Raw genomic sequence first — 20257 nt, 5'->3', positions numbered from 1 at the left:
AGGAATAGTACTTAGGAGGACTTGAAGAGATGAAGAAAGTTTCTTTTTCTGAAAATCTCAGAGTCTACCTGTGAAACTTCACATAAGTAGGAGGCTTTGTCTGTGGGTTAAAATGGAGGCCAGCTTAGGTTCTCCCAGGGTGCAGAGTCAGAATTCAGATGAGTTTTCCTGATCAAGATGCAACTGGAGAAGAGTCTTTCAGAATGACTATTTCCTAGGAAGAAATGAGCAAAGATTACCCTGGGCAAAGGGAACCACATATGCAGTGACATCAGAGAAGTACCTGATGGGTCAGAAAGTGGAGGGAGTCGCCTTACATGTGGGGGTGATGACAGCAATGACAGCTGTGGCTTGGTATCTGGTTTTCCTTAATGCCCCCAATGTCTCGCAACAATGGCTAACTCTGCGATTGCTCAACGTGGCATCATGGCCTTGCCTTGGGTGCTCCGGGCTCTGGGTCCTCTCTGCAGGGAAAGGGATGCAAATCAGCATCTGCCTGGAGTTTGCCTGCCTGTAGAGGTGCCATCGAACTGCTGATTCTTAAGTACCAAATGTCAATAAAAATAATCAAAGGAAACCAGCAGCCCATAAACAATATTAACTCCAGGACTGATAGGAGGCGAGGGGCTGGAGAATATTGGAGCAACACACATATTTGAATACTTGGACACAGCCCCAGTGCAAAATGTGCTTTCTGTATAAGGCACAGATGCTGATCAGATAATCAAGATGGTAATAGTTTAATTTTATATTTTGCGAGGAAGACCATGTTCTTTCCCGCTTTCAAAATGCATCTCATCATTGGAGACGTGTCTTCTCTCCAGAGTTTAGATCCTGGGCCTTGTAGAGTTTCCCAGGTGAGCTCTAGACCTCACATTTGGTCTCGGTCTGGGCATCCTCATACCCTCAATTCTGTTACTCTTTGATGCAATAACTCAGTTTCCCTTCTACCCGGTCCCTGGCAATACAATCCAAATAGCACACCCTTTGACCTCCAGCTCCTGTATAAGATCTGAACTGATATGTTCTAAACTGTATAATGGAACAAGGGACCATCAATATTATGAAAACAATGATAACAATGATTCAGGTACTGACATAGCATGCTTGGTACTTAGCGTTCCTGACCTAGTTTAATTAACCAAGTTAACTAGTAGTGGCTTCCAACTCTCCCCTTCATTTTGTGCTGTGTGGACAGGACCTAACATCCAAAGTCCAGGTAAACTGGAAGATCTAGGCTTACGTATTCCCTGGTGTTTGAGTGAATTATCTCACTTCATTGTTTATATTTTATATAGATAGCATGTCCTGTATGCCAGGCATTCTTGTAAGCACTTAAAGATATTAACTTGTTTAATCTTCATAACAACCTAACATGGCAGGCACTGTTATCCTGGTTTTAGTGATGAAAAAACCGAGGTGCAGGGAGGTTAATAAATCCCCGAAGGTTCCATAGTTCCTACGTGGCAGAGCTGGGATTCAAACACACAGGGTTTGGCTCTGCCCCAAGGCTGCCTCTTTGGGACTGAGAAGATGTCATTCTGTGGCATCTCCCTGCCTGCTCCCCTCTGCACTGGGTTGGATTGGAAGCCGCATCTCTCATACCCCAGGGTTTTCTGGTGGCTCTGAAGCCAGTTGCAGCCCCAGGCCAGCCTGGCCCCCTGCTCTCTCAGAGAGTTGGATTCTGTTTGCTTGCCTGTTCTTGGCCTTTGCAGCATTGTGAGGCCAGGAGTGAGGAGGAGAAAATGGCTCTCCCCACCCTGTTCCTCTTGACTTGCCAATAGCCACTAGGCCCAGAGCCAGCCACCCTGTGGGAAGATCTCCAGCTCCCTGGGCCTGCTGCCACCGCAGATGTGTCCTGCCCCCAGCAGCAGAACGAGGCCCTTTCTTGGAAACTGACCAGGAGATGCCAATGGAGGAAAAGATTAAACCTCCTTCTCTGTCTACCCTGACGGTCACCTACTCCCCCCCAACCACAATCCCAGAGTGTAGGGTAGTTGTGCCCATGTTCTTCTAATGGCTTCTTTGAAGTCCCATCATAATCTCTGGGGCCTAAAGAATGTGATAATCTCTTAGAGTTTGGCAGATAGGAGCCATTCTCTAATATTCCAGATGAGGTCCCTGTAACACACATCTGCAGGACTGTCCTCCCCACCTGTGACTTGGTAAAGGCAGGTCGGGTCCCTCTCATTGAGTCCATGCCACATGCAAAGGGATTTGGTATTTTGAGCTTAGGATGGCACCTGGGCCATTCTCTTTTGTTGTTCATTCAGTCAACAGACACAGATGGACCAGGCCCTGGGTAAAGCACAGGATATCCAGACACCAACAAACCACAGTTCCTGCCTCATGCAGCTCACAATGTCCTGAGGGAAGCAGGTAAACACACAGTTAGGTGGAGGAATGCGAAAAGCTTTGATGATAGGGAACAAAATGGGACAGACAGGGTTGACTACTCCAGGGTGGACAAGAAGGTCTTTCAGGAACTGAGACTTGTGCTGGGTCCTAAGAAATGGGTGGGCGTTAACTGAGCACAGAAGAGGAGGAACCTATGTTAAGGTACCAGGAACTATGTATGCAAATGTATGAACAGGGTAGAAAATATTCCTGAGTGTTGCCCAATGCAACAATTGAGACTTGTCATGTCTCATGAATATTTTTTTTTGAGGAGGTGATGTCTGGTGCCACAGCAGCCACCTCGTGATGGTGAGGCTATTCACCTAGGATTAGAGTCAACACATTTATGCTGTTTGGTGGAATATTAAATATCCTTAGGATTTAAGTTGTGCTTTTGTTTTAGTTACTTTCAGATCAAAAAGTATTAACTGATACAGCTATGATACGAAATAGAGTGTTTACAAGCAAAGAAAGACATACAGTGTTGTTTTGTGCAGTTCGTTGTATCAGATAGATGTGTGTGTGCACATGCACAAATTTGCCTCTGAATTTTTCTATTACACACTCCAATTGTGTCCCATTTTATCAGTCTAAATAAATATCAGTCCAAACGGAGGGACAGATGCATATACATCTCCACCCCATGCCACCTCCCCAGACACAAACCTCGTAAACGGTCACCAAAACAAACCACACTCACGCACTTGTTCACAAGGAGGATGCCAGCTCTCTTTACACTCACCTCACGGCTTTGGAAAATTCTTAAAGTTCATCATTACTTATAAAGTTAATACTTATAATGAAAAGGTTTCTCTTTGATGTGGGAGTGCTTTCGAAGCCTTGGTGACCTATATTGCCAATGTACTCTGTATACGAGGTGAGGCAGGGACCGGCTGGGGAATTACCCATGTTTAATGAACACTAAAATTAGAATTTGACTGAAATCCACAGAAATGGCTCGACAGCAAGTTCGAGATGCCCCTGGGGAGCTGTGGGCAGCTCAAATTTACCCACAGGCGTTTTTGAAAATGTTTTTTTTTTTTTTTTTGAATCAGCACAGTTGGCTCTTTTGAGCCCAGAATGCTGCTTGCACTCAAAGGCCTCTCTCCCCTCCCCCGCCCCCAGCCCCCTGCCCCTGACGCTTTGGGGACAGCCAGGCACCTCTGCGGGCCTTTGTCCTGTTGATCATGCCCGGGTGAGCACAGCGCATGAAGCCTGGGCTGTTTGGTTTTGCCTGTTGCTGGTGATCACACTCCTCACAGGAAGCTCCAGGGAACATCCCGGCATCAGGAGTGTGTTTGCTGTTGACTGAAAAAAAACCCTAGATATCCTCTTCTTCAGTGGTCCCCCCAAAAGGGATTCGGGTGCATTTTGATAGTCTAAGAAGCCCAAGAGAAATTTGACATTTTACTGACCAATAAGGAAAGAGAGGCCTGAGTGTATAATAAGCTTAGCTTAGGGACCGTTTCTCTAACCCAGGAAACATAAAGATAAATAACTTTAAAAAGTGATGATGAGGGACAAGTATGGGGTCCAGCTTTAGCACAGCTGTCTCATCTCACAGAGGCCCAAGGAGGGGAAGCAGCCAGGAATCAGGGCAGAACCCAATTTAGAAGGCCAAGCTCTCAATTCCTGGGCCAGTGTGCTTTCTGCTGGGGCCCTCGCTTCAGCGCGTGCACGAGTGCTATATTAGGTGCATTTGATTTATTGGGAAATATATTTATATACTTGTGCAATTGTGAAACTTTGTTGTAGTTTTAAGTTATAAAAGCATTTATAAAAATGCTTGTTTTAACAACAGAAAAAGAAAAACTATATAAAAGTGTAAGTAATCACTTTCAATCCTTCTTCATTCCCTGCCCACTAGGGAACTGATGTTAACATTTTGATATATGATATTCTGTAGCTTTTTATATTCTTACATAAACATACAAATATATACACATGGGCTAGAGGCATATTTGTCTACTTATTTTTACTAAAATCTTATACTCTTTCTCCAGCATTTTCCTTTTTCATTTAATAGTACATCAAAAGTATGTTTCTGTGTATGTATGTATACATCATCTAATTCTTAATAGTGCCATAATATTCTATAATACAGATTTACCAAAATGTAGTCATCATTTCTTATCGATCCACTTACTTTTTCAAAATATATCTTCATAAACGTTTCTCAGGGCCAGTCCTATGCTGGTCTGGTGTTTCTCAAACTTGACAGAAGAATCACCTGAGGCTCAGGTTCCTGGGTCCCACTCCTAGCAATTTTGATGCAGTAGGTTTAGGCAGGGCCTAGGAATATGCATTTCTAAAGCTCCCAGCTGTGGTGATGCTGCTGGGCTGAAACTTAGGGTTTCAGTCACTCTTCCCTAGTCCATACTCAGTTAGCTCCTGGTGCGATGGGTGAATCTGCCTCTTAGGTCACCGGCTTTTACCACAACCACCCAGTTCACCCTCTGATCTCTTCATGGTACAGCTGGAATGCTGTTTTGGAAACAGAGCTGGCTGAACTTACCACTGCTGTCTGCTGAAAACTCTTCAGTGTGATCTCACTGTGCATGGGATGGCCTACCTGGCCCCTGCCCATTCTCTCCCTTCTCCTCTCAAGGATTTCCCTCCTTGGCTGTCTCCTACAAAGTCCTTCTTAAGGTCTCTCCTACTTGCCATGCTCCCTGCAGCCCCAGGGCCTTTGCACATGCGGCTTCTGCTTCCTGTAGTGTCTTTTCTCCTGTCCTCTCTTATCACAGTGCCTTGCCCTTAGCAGCCACTCAGAAAGTAACTGTGGAATGAATGATGGAACGAACAAGCAGACGTAACCATCTTTATGGACTCTGCAGTCTCTAAAATGCTTTGATGGACTTTTTGGGGAGTCAAAGTGTGCAAACCCCACCTACTTGGTTTGTTCCTCTTCTCTAAGGTCCAGTTGAAACCACCCGTGTGTTTCAGGAGCCAAGCAGAATGGCGCTACTCTGAGCTGCTCTCCAAGGTGGAATATCAATCATTTCCAGATACAAAGTCATCAACAGTGCCTTGTGCTCCATGTTGCCTGTCCTTGAATGCAGACTACAGGGAGACCTTTGCTGGCCACAACTGGAGAGCACTGGTCCAGATGGGCTGAGCCACAGCCACTGGAGAAACTGCCCCTCCGCATGTCTTGTTTAGCATCAACAGCCTCCCTTCCTGTGCTTTTCACTTATCTCTCTGCTCTGTTTGTCTCAAACACATCTCTTAAGGCTCCTTGGCAACCCTTTTTTGCCTTCTGGACGTTAAAACCTGCCAAAACTGGGTAAATGGGAAATAGTGTCCGTGCACAACCAAACCAGAAGTTATTTAAAACGTTCAAATGATTCAGTGTGATTCCTATCCTAATAAGCTGGGACCTAACCTTCAGAGTTCAGCTTAAGAAAAAATCCTCAGGGAAATCGCTTATGATAATCAAAACCACTTTAGGTCTCTTTCCACCTTATATGCCCTTAAAGAACGTCTGTGTTTATTTAATGTCTTTCTCCTCCGCTGGGTGTTCAGCTATTTTAGGGAAGAAATCATGATGATGATTTTTTTAGTTTGTCTGTTTTCTTACTCTCTGTATCTTCAGTGCTTTGAACAGTGCCTAGCACATAGTAGATGCTCATTAAACACATGCTGAATGCCTGCAGGAATGAATGAATGAGTGAATAACCTACCCATCCCTCTTTTTCCACTCTCCTTTCTTGTTTTTATTTATTTTTTTTATTTTTGAGATAGAGTCTTGCTCTGTCTCCCAGGTTGGAATGCGATGGTGTGATCTCGGCTTACTGCAGCCTCCGCCTCCTGGGTTCAAGTGATTCTCCTGCCTCAGCCTCTGAGTAGCTGGGACTACAGTGTGTGCCACCATGCTCGGCTAGTTTTTTGTATTTTTAGTAGAGACTGGGTTTCAGCATGTTGGCCAGGCTGGTCTCAAACTCCTGACCTCAGATTATCCACTGGCCTCGGCCTTGCAAAGTGCTGGGATTACAGGCCTGAGCCCAGCCTGCACTCTCCTTTCTTCTCAGCTCTTCACATGGACTTTAGGTTCCAGATACACAAAGTCAAATTCCCTAGCTAGTACCAAGCTCTTTCAAACCTCTGTGTCCTCTCATGGAATTCTTTGTCCTCCTAGAATTTCATCTCCTTTCTCCTTTCCCTTTTCCAGCCTGGAAAACACCTCCCCATCTGCTAAGGCCTAGAGCCATTTTCACAGGCTTCACCGTGGCTTTGCAGGTGCACACAGGTAGGGCTGATCTCCCCCTGTGTCGAATATGGCTCCTAACAGCTGCAAGAGCCACACTAGACTTGAATTACAGTCATCTCCCACTTACCGTCAATAATTTATTCCCAAACCTCACACGTTGTGCCTGAAAACGTTAACTTTGAACTCGTCACTAGTTATTTCAGATGGGAAAAATTACATGGCATTAATCAGTAGCCCTCAGCCCTTAACACATTTCTTAAACCGTAACTAAGACAAGGTAAAATACCTATATATGGAACAAGCGATCATGTTAGAATATAAAATGTTTAAACCTTTGCTTGCAAAATGTCAAACAGTTAATGCGGATCTTAGGAATCAGCCACTTCTCTGCAGGGGATGCTCAGTGCATGCCTTAGCACCGGCCGTGCTTGGAGACACAAGTTCTGTTTTTGACCCTCACCCTTCAAATATCTACGTGTCATTCTGAGGTTCTGCTGATTGTATGTGGAAGGGCATGCAATTCTTTATTTTCACATTGACTTAAAAACTATACTGCACTGAGTATTGGGGAGATAAATATATGTTTTCCTTTATATTCGTGGGTGGAGTGATGTTATATCGGGAAATATTTGCATCCTATGAAGCTTCAGTGTTAAAAACCAAAGGTGTTCAGTTAGAAAAATGTTAACAGGGGAAGTGTTCTCTCTGAAAAAAAAAAAAAAAAAAAAAAACCTGCATATTTTCCTAAATCCAGGCAATCAATAGCACCACCTGGAGAACTTTCTCTTGCAAATGGTTCATAGGCTTCTCGACCAGAGATTCAGATTCAGGAGGAGTGCGGATCTGTGGATGGGGCTCTGGAATAGATTTCCACCTGTTTCATATGAACAACCAGGTTGAAAGTCACTGGTTGCGCTTATGTATGATTTCTGCCAACTAGCTCATGAGCTTTTCGATGACAGGCATTCTTTGGTTTCTTTGTGACCATGTGCCTGGGGTGAAGTAGTGGTGTCACTGAAGGGAATAGTAATGATGCCATGCATACAGCAGGCCTGCCCAAGTGCTTATCCAGGAGTGTTTGTGTGGGGCCAGGCTTTTTTTTTTTTTTTTTTAAATGGAGTCTTGCTCTGTCGCCAGGCTGGAGTGCAGTAGCACAATCTCGGCACACTGCAACCTCCGCCTCCTGGGGTCAAGCAAGTCTTCTGCCTCAGCCTCCCGAGTAGCTGGTGGTACAGGCCTGCACCACCATGCCTAACTGATTTTCATATTTTTAGTAGAGACGGGTTTAACCATGTTGGTCAGGATGGTCTTCATCTTTTGACCTCATGATCCACCTGCCTTGGCCTCGGGAAGTGCTTGGATCATGGGCATGAGCCACCGCGCCCGGCCCTGGGCCAGGCTTTTTTGCGGACTGTCTTTGCTGTGTCTGCTGCAGGGCCTTGCCTATAAGGACTCATTTAAAGGTATTTCCTGATGAGGAATCTGGAATTGTGTTTTTTGCAAAGCGTTCTCTTTCCCTCCACCTTTCCTGAGTCAGGCAGGTTTTGTGGTTTTGCAAGAATGAGAGTTTCTCACAGCATCTGAGAGCACTGAGTGAAGCCTGATCCTCGTTAAAATCATTATTGTCATCTAAGTTCTCATGGCTTTCTGTCCACCCCAGGGCCAGGTCAAATGGCCCCTTCCTAAGCTCTCACCTCCAGTAACGCTTCCTGCCCTTGACCTTGGTGTCCTGGCCTGCATTGCACTTTGCCTCTCCAGCAAATCCAGGGTTGCCTCTGGGGCTCTCAGGTTTCATTTTATTTTCACTAAAATCCTTCTGGGGCTTCTATTTTTATCCTTGTATTTGAGGTGTCGAGGCCATTTAAGATGATGCCTTTGCTACGGTCGTAGCTCTCCTCTCAGGGACAGAGACTGCTGTCCCCCTGCGGCCACCTTGTGGCATTTACCTGCACACACAGGGGTGAACCCTCTTCTATTTCTCCTCCTCTTCCTGCCACACACACAACGATGCAGGCACAAAGTTTTTCAAGCAGTTAAGAGGGAAAAAAGTTGATTGGTATGGTTTGTATAGTGGATTTGCGTAGTTTGTGTAGTTGATTTGCGTAGTTGTCTGTTTTCTCCATTGGTCACTTTTTCCTTTTATCCATAGCTCTTTTTAGCGATCACCATTTTCTGTTTAATGTTGATAATTCAGTCTTTTCCCTGCAATGTTCTGTAACTGCAGTAGGACTTTTGAATTCTTTGAGATCAGGAGTTTGTCTCATCTATCTCTGCAACACTCAGGGCATGTGGCCTCCAGGAGAGCTTGGTGAATGCTTGCTAAATAAAATGTTATCCTCCGGAACTCTGAAGACAGCTAATTGATAAAAAAAAAAAAAACAAAAAAAAACTAAAATGCAATGGTTTGTTTTTAAAATGTCTCAGTGTTCCCTGTTTACAACTACATATAAACAACCTGAGCGGCACAGTTTATTCTCAGGTCCAGAAGAGAGGTTGTTGAATGTGTCATGACCCTGCCCAGCCTATCTCCATGGTGACGTCCCCTCACTTTGCCTTCCCTTCTGAGAAACGGCATTGCTCATCTGAATGGAAACCTGATGACAGAGGAGGAGAGCGCTCTGGGCAGTGATCCCATTCTCTAGTGCCGATTGGGCTAAATCAACACTGAACAGTCACCTACATCTGTGTCTGCAACCCAATCTTCTTCTTTTTCATAACAACCCTTTCCACCCTGGGCTTCAGCACTTCCTCCTGCCTGAAACATTATTTCCCTATCCTTTTTGCATTATTAAGATCTGCTAATTCCTCAGATCTCAGCTTTGAAGTCACTTCGTCCAAGAAGCCTATCCTGACTTCCCTGCCTCTTAGGCCAGCAGGAGGGACACCTTCTCTGTTGCAATGGCATCATTCTTCCCCTTCCTCAGAGTGTTGTTATTCTGTTTAGCAATTTTCTAGTGTGGTAGACGTAGAGCTGCATAGCCCAAATCCTCCTTCAAGGAAGAACGAGATTCTCAGCTGCCGGAAGTGTAAATAGGACACCATGGGCTTCTTCCTGGTGTCCCTCAGCTGCAGGGTCGTAGCTCTCCTCTCAGGGACAGAGACTGGGTGTCCCTCCACCAGGACAGCCCACTTCTAGTGCCTGAGCAAGGTGGGGTGTAAAAACCACCATTCCCACCTGGTTCAAGCTAACTCTGACAGGTAAGCTTGCCCTAGAGCCCCACAGCAGGTGGGCTGAGGCTTTGTGAAGCCTGCGTCACAGCCTAGCTTCTCCCTCTGCCCAGTCGCGCTCCTTCCCTTTCTTTCACAGGGGCTGAACCCTAATAAGCATCTTGCACATCAAATTCCATCTCGGTATTTGTTTCTAGGAAACCCTATTGATGACAACTAGTTAGTTCTCTACCTGACTCTGTGAGAGCCCAGAAGACGCTCATTCACTATTGCAGCCCCCGGGCACTGATACAGCAGAAAGCAAGTATCTGTTGATGGATCCATTGAATGAATGAATGAATTTGGATGACTTCAAAACAGGTTCCCATGCTAGTTCCACCCCGCACCCCAACCTTGGGCAGACCAGATGCCCCTCTCTGTCCATCATCCTCATAACGTGAGCCCTGTCAATCTCTCTCCCAGTGGAGAACTGCATGTTAATTGTATCTTTTCCCCTTTGTTCTCCATCCTTCCTTGTCCCTGGGAGAGCTGGGCAGAGGTACTGAGCAGCCAAGGACAGACAACCCCTTTTATTCCTTTTGACGGCCTCAGGGAAGTTTGATGGGGATATTTCCATAATCGATGAGGGAGCCCTGTCACCCCAAACATGGAGTCTTTAAAGAGAATAGGTTTATGCAAATTAGATATTGATGGAGTAATGATTAATTGGCCCTGAGCCTTTGTTAATATGCAATTGTAGTAACAGAGATACATTTATAATTATTTCAGTTAATTGTTCAAACAAGCACTCAGGACTTAATTGCACAGAGTAATTGAAGAGTCTTGGTATTAGGATTATTTCTTTCCAGAGAAAAATCAGAGTTATTTAACTAGTTGGATTCCTGTGCTGGTGTGGGTAGGTGAAGTCTGGGTCTTCAAAGTCTACTTTAGATCTACAAATGAGAAGGTACAGTCACATCTTCTCATATCTTGTATTATTAAAGATGTTAGGAATATAGGCTTTGAATTTGGACAGATAAGGGTTCCAATTTTGTCACTTCAATACCTGTGTGACTTGGGGAAAGTTATTTAGCTTCTCTGAGCCACAGTTTCCTAATCTGTAAAATGAGAAAAATAATACTTATACAGTGGTGGGGAAAATAAATGAAGCAGTCCATGGTATATGGTAAACAGTCCTAATGAGAACTGGTGCAATGATCTTTATCATCACTGCCTCACAGAGGCTAGATTGGTGGACAGGAGTACATGGGCATCAAACACCTATGATCTCATGCATGAGAAGCATGTGATGGAGGAAGGGCATAAACGGCTTTGAATAGAGAGTTTATTTAAATACACAGAAATCGGAGAGATGAGAGGCACATGTGCAGGCTCTGCTACCAAACTGCAAAAGGTGATGACGGGGCATTGCAGGGTAGCTGGTTTGACTTCCCACCTTAAGGTGACCCAATTCTGAATGATATTGCAAGTTCCAGTTTTCTCTTATTTATCTTTGTTCAAATTCCAAAATCTCACTCTCTCACTCTCTCTCTCTCACGTGCACACTCACACACCCCGTTACCGATATTGACATGGGGAGAAGGAAAGTGGTTGTGTCTGGTAAGGGGGCAGTTCTTTCCAATGGTTCTTGAGTTTCTCTCTGGCCTTTCTGAAAGTAGACAATTTCCAGCCATGGCTGGTAAGACGCTGCAGGATGAGCTGGTGAAGGTGGAGAAAGGTGTTAGCAGCATCTGAATTTCAGGCTCAGAGAGAAGAAAGAGAACATATTGTGGTTTCAAAGCATGGTCTCTGGTGCCAGGCAAATGTAATCGCAATCCAGGTTTGCTTCTTTTAAGTCTATAATCTGGAACAGAGTATCTAAGCTGCCCCTGACTCAGTTTCTCCACTGAACTCTGAGTTCAGAACTCATAGATAATAATAGATTGGACGTTGTAGAGTTGCAGTAAGGTGTAAATGAGGCCAGTAAGTAAAGCATTTAGCACAGTGCCTGGGCACCTGAGTACTCAACAGATACATGGTGATGGAGACTGAGCACTATGGGGGGCTCTGGCAGCCTTTCAGGCAGTTGCACAAGTGCTACCGAAGGGATCATCCATTCATTCCCACATGACCCCATAAGCCTCAACCATCAGCAAAGATACCCAGTGAGAAAAATGACCGGGCTGGGTGTAGGATGTGTGTTTTCCTGATCCCTCGTCAGGTTGGCCACTTTTCCTGGAGGACGGCAGGTGGTTCTTTTGGCTGGGACCCTCCCCTCAGCAGGACTGATTATGCTGCCTTTTTTTTTTTTTGTCACCTTCAGCTAAAAGAACAGAAGGAGGCTGGGCACAGGGACATTCTCTTCATGGTAGGCAGGCCACCAGGAACGCTAGCTTATTGTTTAGGTAACAGATGCTATTGGATGAATAATTCTTATGGAGTGAGTGAGTGAGACCTCTCAACCCTGTTGACATGGGTCTCAGTGAAGAAAAATGGCAAGAGTGTCTGGGAAAAGCTGTAGCCCTTCACAGGGTCATCTCGTTCAGTCTCCCCATCAGCTTACGAGGTGAGTTCCCATTTTACAGACAAGCAGGTGAGGCACAGAGTGGCAAAGTGTGTGCCATATGTTTTTATGGGGCAACATTTTTCCATTTCCTGGTGCACAGGGGCGGCCCTTTTCTTGAAATATTCTACAACCTACTCAATAAGACTTAGAGAATTTTGCCATCAAAGCTCCTTTGAAGACTTCTGTCCCTTTTATTCTGGTAATCTTGGTGATAAGGTGGGATGTATGCAAAGCCTTCTGGAAGCCATTCCGGGCAGTGGAAACTCCCAGTCAATTGATTCTGCTACCGTAGTGTGGACATGAGTGCCTGCCTGTGAAGGAGGGGTTGAATTCATGGCCAGGCTTCTCCTTACCTAGCTGTTTATTTTTTCTGGTTATTGGTTCCTTCATCTTAAAGGTGATCACAATGGAACCTATGTCTCATCAGGATCTTTCTTTCCCTGCCACTTCTATCATCCTGTGGTCCCTGTTAGATTCAGTGCTGCCAGGCAGCACTGAGGAAGCCAGATGCATCATTACACTTCTGAAACCACCACCCTGACCATGTTGCTGCCAGCCACACCCTCAGATTCCACTTGGGGTGCCACCCCCTCTGGCTTTACCCCATCCTGTAACAGGGAGTCCGGCCCAAATTCATTTCCCCTCGGCATTTGCTTCCCATACCTGCGGTCTGTCCCTCTCTGATTGCTCCTCGGGATTTCTGGAGCAGGGAATTTAAGAGCCTTTATATCTCTGCAGTTCTCAACCTGTTCTTATTTATTTTACTCTCTTCCCACCTAAACAAGATGGGACCAGGAAGCAAAGGATTGCTTCTTATGCCAGATTCAATCCAGGCATTTCATAGGCAGCAGCGATTTTCAGCATCACTCCCTACCCCACCCCAAGGGATTGACTGTCATGTCATCCGTTACATAGATTCATTATCAAAGCAAAATTTCAATTGCGGAGCTAATCCTTGGGGACAAGGTGTGTAGTGCTGGTATGTGTGTCTCTGGGGCTGGGGGGTTAATGTGATATATTATTTGCAGCTCTGGTTTGAAGAAGACAAACGTTCTCAACTTAAACCAGCTAATATGGTTGGATGTTTGTCCTTGCTCGAATCTCAGGTTGAATTGTAATCCCCAGTGTTGGAGGTGGGGCCTGGTTGGAAGTGTTTAGGTCACAGGGATGGATCTCACATAACTTGGTGCTGTCCTCATGATAGTAAGTGAGTTTTTGCAAGATCTGGTTGTTTAAAGGTGTGTGGCACCTACCGTTACTCTCTCTCTTATTCCTGCCCTGGCCATGTCACGTGTCTGCCCCTGCTTCAGCTTCTGCCATGAGTAAAAGCTTCCTGATGTCTCCCCAGAAGTCAAGCAGATCCTGGCACCATGATTCCTCTATAGCCTACAGAACCATGAGCCAATTAAACCTCTTTTCTGTATAAGTTACCTTGCCTTAGGTACTTCTTGTAGCAACGTAAGAATGGCCTAATACACAAACTTAAACCCAAAAGAGAGTTTATTAGCTAACAGGACAGAAAAGTCCAGGGGTTACGATTTCAGGCATGGCTGGATCCAGAGACTTGAACAAATGGTGTCAAGACCTTCTTCCTTCTGCTCTGCTTCCCTTGATCTCAGCCCGTTTCTCATAAAGGAAGGATGGCTGCTAGTAGCATCTTTCCAGTTCTCTGCTACCTCAGAGCATCACCACATTGTTTTTCTCTATGGTTCCGAAAACATTTTAAGGTCTAGATTGAATCTCATTGATTCTGCGTGGGTCACATGCTGCTTGGAAAGGCCTGTGGTACAGGTCTGCCCAGAAGTCACATGTGAAGCCCGCTCTGGCCAAAACCACCTGGAGACAGAGAATATAGTTAGGCCACATGGTCATAACCAACAAACTCATTTTTTAATTTTTTTGGAAAGGACTTTCCAATAATTTTTTGCTCCATGTACTTTGAGGCTCTGTTATTAAGCATATATATATTTATGATTCTTATGTCTTCTTGATGAATTAATCCTTTTATTTTGTTAAGAAATGCTCCCTATCTCTGGAAATATTATTTGTCTACTTTGTCTGAAATCACGGTAGTTGCAACAGCTTTCTTCTGCTCATTCTGATTGTCTGGGGTATCTTTTTACATCTCTTCCATTTCACCCTATCTATATCTGTATATTTAAAGCTCATCTCTTAGAGACAGCACAGGTTTGGGCCTTGACATTTTGGATCCACTCTGAGCATATCATTTGTGGTACATTTCTTCCTGGATAGACTGTAAGCTCTCAGAACGTATGTGTCAGATCTTTCCTGTGTGGGGCAACCTTAGAGGCCCAGAGCCTTGTATTGCCCATAGCGTGGGTCTGATCTTACAAGCTTTGGGAGGCAGTGCTGACGGAAACTGTCTGGAGTAAGGCAGATCTTCAAAGTGGAAAATGAATGAAGGGTTAGAGAATTAGAAGGCTGTGGGGACGTGAATGCTAAATTTTAGGATGAGTGAGACAGGGGGCCAGGGAAGACTGGGCTGGATCCTGACCAGGACTAGAACCTAGAAACATAAATGAGAAAGGGCGAAGTTGTCTATAACAGGCAGAACTGATGAGGGACGGAAATAGGTGCCCCAAAGAATAAAACGGATGTGTTTTAGGAGCAGGATGAAGATACAGGCAACGCAGAAGAGTGCCTGGATGATGCTAGCATACTTCTTGAGGTCCAGAATTGGCTGCCCCTTCTCCAGCCAAATGCATGAAAATGCACTCCCCCACAGTTTCAGCACCTGGAGTATAGTCCTCAATAGCAGGTGCATAGTAAATCTTTGTTGAATTAAATGGAAATGTTTAAGGAGCCATTTCCTTAGCCAGGGCTTTCTTTGCTGTCAAGAAAGAATTTATGTAACGTAACAAGACCTAGACTTCGGCAAACGAGATTCTCCTTCTCTCGGCTGGTCTGTGGTCGTGATTTAAAATGCTGATATTTGCTGTCCAATGTTGGGAAATAGGTTCTTGGTGGGGAAGGAGTGTAGCTTAAAGGTTTGGGAAGCAGATAATTTAAAGAAGCTCTGAAAATACATTTGGTTTTTCACTCTGCTTCCCCCACATACTTCCAGATCTTTGAAGTATACACTTAGTTCTTGAAGGTCATAAATCGCTAAGAATAATGAGTCATTTTTGTTGCAAATACAATGACTTTTTGCACCAGCACAATCAACTCCAGATCATCACTATGTAAGAGGCAGGAAGTATTCATGGAACTTGTGCAGCATCTGGTGCAAGTTTTCTTTCTGTCTGTCTTTCTTTTTTTTTTTTTTGAGACGGAGTTTTGCTCTTGTCACCCAGGCTGGAGTGCAATGGTGTGATCTTGGCTCACTGTATCCTCTGCCTCCCGAGTTCATGCAATTCTCCTGCCTCAGCCTCTGGAGTAGCTGGGCTACAGGTGTGTGCCATGATGCCCGGCTAATTTTTGTATGTTTAGTAGAGATGGGGTTTTGCCATGTTGGCCAGGCTGGTCTTGAACTCCTGACTTCAGGTGAGCCACCCATCTCGGCTTCCCAAAGTGTTGGGATTACAGGTGTGAGCCACTGCATCCAGCCAAGTTTTTTTTTTTTTTTTCTTTTCACTGCTGTGTTGTCAGTTGCAAGCGTCATTTTCAATCTAACTTGTATGTTCTATGAGAATCTGAGTGCCCAGGACCAACAGTTAGTGATCAGAAGAAGCTGGTATCTGGTCATCGGTTTATGGTGTGTCTTTTCTCCTCCTATTTCATTACCAATGGCACAACATTTCTTTCTGTGAACAGAAGAGACACCTTTCTTTTGCAGCCACTCAGAGCTAAGAAGGAGCATCCCCACTAGGCTTTAATGATCACTTGGTTCTTAACAAGACAGCTACAGTGGCTAGAATGAGCCCTGTGATTCAGGGATGTAAGAATGAGAGATGTTTTAATGCTAGTGGAGGAGTGCTGTGTGGCTGCTCAGAATTCATTACCGTCCAGCGAACATCCCCAGATCTGACTGCTGTGGAGCCAGACCCTCCTGCCAGGAGGTGGCTGCAAACCAGCTCCTATTTCTACAGCCGGGACTAGGGAGTGGCAGAGGGGAAGGAAGCCCCCTTAGGTACTGGTTTGGTCCCATGTATCTGTCAACATGGGGCAGTGTGGCAAAGTACTCAGGGAGCTGTTAAATTCCTCTAGATCTCTGGTACTTGGTTACAGCAAGGGACAAGATCCACCAGCCAATCCCCAAGTTGTAACCTTCCTTAATGGTTTCATGAGCCGGACATTCGAATTCCTCCAGGTATAGTTACGGGAAAAGTAGGTTCTGTCTGCTTAATTACATAGGATTCTCTGCTAATACAAAATGACTCCTTTTGGAGAGGTGATGTGAATGATGAAACAAAGGTCTGAAGATGCCAAACACTTAGGCAAATTGAAGACTTCATTTTCCCTCCTATCAGTAAGTGCTAAAGGTAACAATGGAGAAAGACATTTCCATTTAATTCATCTTGAATATCATAATGTAGATTCAAGACATAATCTCATTCTGAGCACAGTGGTATGTTTCTGTTCAGTTTTACATCAAAGCCTCTTTCAGAAGGCATTTTTCTTCTTATAGTGCTACTTTCCCAGATATTACTCCTGCATATTTTAAATGACTAGGCAAAACAAAAATATTAATAGCTTTAAAAATGGAAAATCTGTGACCTCACTATGTAACTCAATGACTTCATTTGTATCTACATACAGAACTTACACAGATAAAGCAATACTAAACCTACTCTTTTGTACTTTATTTTCACTTTGACATTTTCTCTTGTGGTACTATGAAGTCATTTTAATAATTCCCCAATATTGTATTCTGTTGCTTTACAAATATTTATTAAAATTTTCCCCAAATAATGAGCATTTATGTTTTTTTTCAAAGATTAGCTTTTGGAGAAAATCTTCATTGAATAAATGCCTGTATATAATTTTATTTTTTGTATGTTTTTGTTAAATTAGATCCTCAGATAAAATAAGAGAAGAATCACCACCATGAGGAATAGGACTATTTTCATGAATCTTGTTATAGTAATTCCCAAAGTGGTTGTGTCAATTTAGAATGAATGAATGAATAAATGAATGTAGCGCTCACTGAAAACTCATGAGGATTTGGTGTTACAATTTGTAAAGTTTAGGTTTCAGAGAGTATCTCACTCTTGCTCAGTTTTCCATATATTTAGTTTCTCTCCAAGCTTTTGATCTTCTTTCTAGTAAAAGAGAACTGGCTGTTTCCAAGCTAATCAAATACAGTGTTTCCTTGGCTTTCAAGCATACACAATCATTTCTCTAAGTGCTAAGATTTCCTGTAGCTTTTCCTCCCATGAGCCAAATGCAGAAAAGGAAGGAACAAGTTTATCTAGCAACACAATGATGCCAGTCTCTCTAAAACCCAGAGTTATCATTCCTTAAATGGAAAAAAAAATTATACCTGTTTCTTTTCTCACAATTGAGACTGACCCCAACTCTGTTGTCTTCTAATAATCTAGTAGAAAGTTTTCAGTCTTTATGTAAGCAGACCTCCTCAGCAGCACTTGACTCTGGCTTGCTCTCTCACTGAAACCACATCTTAGGTTGGGGCCTGTGGCCTCTTTTCTTCCTGTTTCCACCCACTTGTCGTGCTGTTCTTCAGGGTCCTTTATTGCCTCTGTCTCTTATTCACCTGGCCACTGAACGTGAAATGCCCGTGGCTCCAAGTCTGGGGTCCTTTTCTCTTCTGCTCTGCTCCCTGGACAGCTCCATCCCCACCTAAGACTTTCATTGCCGTCTATGTGCCCCGACTCATGAATTTAAATCTTCATCCCAAATCTCTGAGTGCCAGACACGTGAAGTGGAGTGTGAGCCAAGTATATCCATTTGACTGTTTTGAGTACAATCTGGCTGATTCTAATGTGAGTTTCCTATGCTTGCCATCTTCCCAAACCTAGTCCTCTTTTGGAAATCTGCATCCCAGCACAGGGCACCTCTGTTTTTTCATTTGGGAAGATCAGGAACCAAGTAGCATCTGTGATGCCTCTTCTCGTACCTGCCCATGTCTGTTTCATATTAAGTCCTGTTGACTTACCGTCTAAACACCTCTCACCTTTGTTCACTTCTTACTACCTGCTTAGCTGCTTTTTGAATACACACAAGCCTGTCTTCTTGTATCTGCACAGCCTCTCTTCTCATTTGCAGTCATATGCATGTCTGCAAATGACCACCAAAGTGCTGAGTATGTTGATTTTGGGGTTAGAAATACATTGGTGAGTAGGGAAATTTGCAAATATGGAATCTGTGGGTAATGAGGATCAACTGTATTTGTTTAATGTATAAATGTGATAAACGATTAAAACAGCCACCAATTATTCCTATTCTCCCAACACAGCCTTTGGTAGTGACATCCCGTACTGATTCTGAGCTGGCCTCAAGACTTGCTCCGGCCAAGGGGACAGCAGCAAACCTAAAGCAAGCAGAGTCCTAGAAACTGCTCATGCAGTGAGGTCATCCTCTTGGTGTTTTCTAGAGCCCTGAGGCAACACCGTGTGAGAGAACCCAGGCGTGCCTGATACATGTAGACACGCGGCCAAATGCATGCCCATCCTGCTGCCCCATCTGACATTGAGCCAACTTCTAGACATATGCACGAGCCACCCTAGACCACCCATCCCAGATGAGCTGGCCTGGGTTACGAGACCCACCATCAACCCACAGAACCAAGAGAAATAAAAAATATGTTGAATGAACTCCTCTAACCTACTAAGTTTGTGATGATTGTCACCCATCAATAGACAACTTGCTTCTTGCTAATTACTTAGCTGGAAACTGTGGCAATCTAGGAAGGACAGAAGTGTATGCAAGTGTGTTGGTTGGGTTATGGAACTAGTTTAAGGCCCTACGTTTAATCAACCAAGACATCTTAACTTATTAAGTAGAGTCCTGACCTTCTCCACTTCTGAACAAAGAGGAGAAAGTGAAGCAAAGTGGATAAAGGAGGAAATGATGCTAGCTGGCTTGGAAGAATACGAATTTCTCTGGTGGATATACAGGCCACGATCACTCCATATGGAGTTCTGAGTCAAGCATAAAAATGAGACATAGAATGGTGCTTTCTTCCACTCTTTGTTTTTTAACATCTGCTCATCCGTAGACTGACAAATCTCCTTCTACAGCAGGCTGCTTGCTGACACCTTTGCCTCTGATGTTCATAGTCTTCACATTTAGATTTCTTAATGCCATGCTTAAAAGTACTTTCAAAATCCCCAAATATCATTTATCTCAGGCAGCAGAACATCTTCAGGAGAAAGAAATCTTTGCCTCCAAAATCAGAGTAGCAATTAAGCACAGAGGTCTATGGGGGTAAAAGTAAATTGAATTGGAAACGGGATATACGGCAAACTTTTCAAAAAACCAAGAACTAGTCATTCAGTAAACAAAATTATTTTTTAAAGCAAGCCCTTTCAAATGCTTCCAGTTTATTTTTTTAATGCTTCAGTGACTAAAAATGGCAAAAACATTTTATTTATGTAAAAAGAAATCATTTGTATGCAAAGTTGCAGCTGCTTCTTATAGGTATACAAATGAATAAAAGCCTGGGAACATGCTGGGTTTTTTCTCTCTTTTTTTAATGAAAATCTTGATGTGCTGTTCAGAGCTGACTTGAGAATCGTTCATTCAGTGGTATCTTGGAGTTTCAACTGGATTGACGATAAGAAGTGAAATACTAAGAAGACGTCCATATCCTGGTTGTATCTCATTAGATGCAGTTGGTTGCCTCTTGTGCTTTTAAGAATTGTGACTCTTTTGATGAAGCTACAAAATTATGATGATAATGATAATAATTAGTAAATTTCTAATAAATTATTGTTTAATATTATTCACGGTAACTTTCCCATACCTCTCAACTCCATTTTAAAAATAACCACCTTTTTCCTTACCTAATGTTCAAA

This window comes from Aotus nancymaae, unplaced genomic scaffold (genome assembly GCF_030222135.1).
Source record: "Aotus nancymaae isolate 86718 unplaced genomic scaffold, 86718_ANA_hifiasm-v0.15.2.pri h1tg000030l, whole genome shotgun sequence".
Classification (NCBI taxonomy): domain Eukaryota; kingdom Metazoa; phylum Chordata; class Mammalia; order Primates; family Aotidae; genus Aotus; species Aotus nancymaae.
Note: the sequence above shows the minus strand (reverse complement) of the source record.